This window comes from Galendromus occidentalis, unplaced genomic scaffold (genome assembly GCF_000255335.2).
Source record: "Galendromus occidentalis unplaced genomic scaffold, Mocc_1.1 scf7180000076810, whole genome shotgun sequence".
Classification (NCBI taxonomy): domain Eukaryota; kingdom Metazoa; phylum Arthropoda; class Arachnida; order Mesostigmata; family Phytoseiidae; genus Galendromus; species Galendromus occidentalis.
The window spans coordinates 1-3,867 of record NW_003804799.1 but is presented as its reverse complement, the minus strand read 5'-3'; the positions used below and the strand labels follow the sequence as shown (position 1 = coordinate 3,867).

The following is a 3,867-nucleotide window of genomic DNA, read 5'->3' as shown; positions in this document are numbered from 1 at the left end:
ATCACGGGGCGGAAGTGGTCGATAACTAGAGAATCAAGGGGGACTCCCGTAAAATCTACCTCATCGCGTGGACTTCCGTTAACCGATCGATTCGGTACCCGAGCTCCCGGCAGTCGTACATCGAGACCACAGTCTTTCCCTTCAGCTCTCTTCTCTCCTTCGCTCGTCGCGCAACGGAGCGAGCGGGGCATCCGGACGTGCAATGGTCTTTTCTCCTCGCTGGCAGCCTTCGCCGTGCTATTCGGCTGCGAAGAGCGGAAGGTAATCTCGACGAAGTTGAACCATGCCGCAACAGTACTTTTCCTCTTTCAGTACTTTTAGACCTTAGAACGAGTCTCTGACGGTTCACGCCCCCCCCCTCTCTCAGCCCCTACAGTGTGTGGGCGAATTTCTCCGCTGACTCTATGCCTCCCCTTTAATATGCATTTCCCCCAGATTCAGGCGGAGAACATAGATGGACATTAAGACTCTCGAGTCCCCGTCCGAAGATGATAGTTTTATTATTTGCTCCATAAATTATCGTATCCTACAACCGTTCGACATATATTCCTTATTTACATGGGGCCTGACATTAATTAGGCCGCTCCGCAGCCTAACTCCAGTCGTCCCCAACGCCCCCCAAACTAAGGTTTAGGCCGCCATGTCATTGCTCCGAATATGCTCGCCTGCGCTCGCCTATCGTAGCTTCGGATGTGCTCGCTTCGCTCGCCCGGGGAGCTAACCTAACCCGACTAAATATCGTGATACTGCTTTGATCGGCGCCCAACTGGATAGGCTTCGCACTATTGTCGCGCCCCTTCCAGGAAAATCCCTCATTGACTCGGTGCACGGAACCCCGCGCCGTTTTGGCCGCGCCGTTCTGGTCGCGCCGTTTCGTCGCACTCCGCGGCGGACCCGGTTGACTTGGAGACCGGGGTGGAGCGCCTGCAAAGCCTCTGCGGTTTTGCTGCTCACCAGCGAGCGCTTCACGGTGACCGAACGCAGCGATGGACACACGCTGACCAGGGTTTGGAGGCCAGCGTCCGTGATGTTGGTTGGACAAGCAGACGATTTGCAGCCTCTCGAAGAGGTATCCGCTGGACACCAGTCGCATGATTGACGTGTCTCTGAGTCCAGTGTGACCCTGGTAGAGTTCCCGGAGATTGGGGACGAGCTGGGCGATTGCAACGATATCGTCTTCGTTCAGCTGAGTACCTTCAAGATCCAGAACGTCTAGATTCGGGAAGTTTGTGAGCAAACGTCGGAGGAACGGAGCGGATTTCTCTTGAGGAGCTCCCTCCAAGTAGAGCTCTTTCAAATTCTCGAGCTTCGGCCAGTGAGCTTCGGGCGCGCCGCCGTCTCCGTTACTATAGTGCATGTTGTTTTTTTGCGTGAAGATAGTTCGACCCACGTCGAGACCTTTCAATTCCTTCATCTTAGCTTGATCCATTTCCGCGAAGAAGGTCTTCGGCTCGAAGGTGGAATTTCGGAGTGACAGCAGCTCTAGGTCGGGAGGGCAGTCCACGAGACGCGCTCGACGATTCTTCTGCTCCGCTCGCAGATTGAAGTTTTGGAGCTTGAGAGTTTTCATCGACGGACAACTCGACTTCAGCTGTTTAATGCTTTTCGAGGTCACGGATTCGGTCATCGCGCTCAGCTTGCCCTCAAGGGCGAGCTCTTCCGTTGGGTCGATGCTCTTGGCTTTCTCGGTGTACTTCAGAATCTTCTTCAGAAGACTCGGTGTAACCTCCGTGCGAATTTCTTTGTGTAGCGCGAGGCCGCAAGTGGTCTCCGAGGAGTTCAAGACGACCTGCAAGGGGGAACGGGGTCAAACTCAGCGGTGAAACTCCTATGGCTTTCTTTTGATTCTTCGGCTTCCCCATTTCATACAAATATCGATCGAGACACGAGCTGTCGTGAGTCGGCAAAAGAGTGGAAGGGGGGCGACTTTTGTTCACCGGGAACGACCTCGATATCGACGGCGGTAGGAAGTACAGGCCGTCTGTCCTTCGATCATGACGTTGGGAGCATTCTGAAGGGTATCTAGGACGTACTTCGGGGGGAAGCTCCGCGGATCGTCTCATTGGCCGCGACCCGTCGGAGATTGCCTGCTTCAAGTACGCATCGTTCACGTCGGTTGATGTTGAGAGAAGCTTGTCTAGTTTGAAGCACCTTCTCAGCGACCGTCGTCAGAGTTTAACGTCTTTTGACGATGCATCTCATTGTCTACTGTAACCCGTAATTTAAATTGTGCCTTTATTGAGCGGGATTGAGTCAATCTCAAAAAGTATCATGAAAGCTGCACGACGCTCTCAATTTTTTGCGGTGCATATTTTTTTGACGAGAAAACGTCTTTAAAATGTCTTTAGTAGCCGGTCAAAGAAACTTCGTCCTCCATGCAACGAAATCTAGTCCGCTTTCGCGGGGCTGGATCTCCGCTGGTAGGAATCGGATTATCACGAGGATTGGATCGGAAGATTGCTTTACGGGACATTGTTCCGAAGAATTTTCGTCCGGAACCGAGTTGAGGAAGAGGTCCCATTGGACAATTTGTGACGACCCACGAAAACCTTTATTCAGCCGCATAAATAATTGTTTTCCAGAATAGGGGAAGAATGGTCGGCTCAAGCAATTGAATGGAAGTAAGACTCTGATGTATATCGGCGACGACACGGACTTAAAGTGACTCAACCCTGCTTTTCCGGGGAGTAATCTAGCTCGTAGGGATACCTATCCCTTGCTATGGTGGAGAAAACCGCAGCGGCTATGCAGGTTCTCTTTATCTGCTTTCAGACCGCATATCAAATAAGTTTCTTGCACTTGGGATTCTGATCGGAGGAGGATCTTGAATCGAACAGGGCTCCGAGTGGAGATTAGCTCGTCTATCCGCAATTGGAAACGGAGGTTTCGCCGAGATTCGATGGATTATAACGAAGTGTGCAGCTGAGTCTCCCAAGAGGACTTCATTCCTTGGTGTTCGCCATGAGACCGAAGACAAGTAGCATCATGCGAATAAAGCGGAAAGCAAGAGTAGCCGAAAATATAGGGCAGTCTGAAGCAGCTGCGAAACGGCCGAAAACATCAACGGAAAGATCCCGCGAAAATCGTGGTCGTCGTCGTGCAAAGGCCCAGTCACCAGAGGCCAACACGGGAGATCTTGGTGCACTGAGTTCGACGTATTCCCCCCTGGAATAGACCATCCCAACTGACCAGACGCTCAGATGGGGGCCGTCACTGAGTTTAGACTCGCATGAGGCCCATTAAGTACAGCATGCTTGTGAATATAAGCACGGCCTCCGTTCCGAACAATTACGAATTACGATATTCATGCTCTCGAGAATCGAAGATGGAAATGTGAGTCGGCAAGAATCGGTACATTTCATGCGTCAGGATAGCGATAGTCGAAACGAGCTGGGTGTCCTCAGAGATAATGCTGCGAAGTTCGATGGAGGTACCGAATGCACGAGGAATGCGGCTCACGAATATAGGCGGAAAAGAGCGACGCAGCGATTCAAAAATATGTTCCTTCACAACGAGTTCGGGCATAAATGCGATGTCTGTGATCGCCTCTGGTTTCTCCGCGATCTCAAAACAGTGAATCCTAGTATGGCGATGTTTCTGCGAGACCACTTCGAGAACGAGGATACCACGGTCTTCAAGCTATGCGGTAATTGTTTCAGAGTGTGTCGGAAATTCAAAATCCCACCTCTCTGTAAGACCAATGGATATCAGTATCCAGCGAAGCCGACGCACTTGCCGAAATTAGATCCTCTATCGGAACGTCTCGTGTCACCGCGGATACCATACATGCAGATCCGTCGTTTACGTCGTAGTGGTTGCTACGGCATAGTCGGGCAAGTCATAAACGTGCCCGTCGATGTGAATACC

General features: G+C 51.6%; 1 pseudogene; it reads right to left on the bottom strand.

Moving 5' to 3' along the window:
• Nucleotides 1–954: 954 nt before the first annotated feature.
• Nucleotides 955–1,789, bottom strand: LOC100899405 (uncharacterized; annotated as a pseudogene).
• Between the last annotated feature and the right edge of the window lie 2,078 nt (nucleotides 1,790–3,867).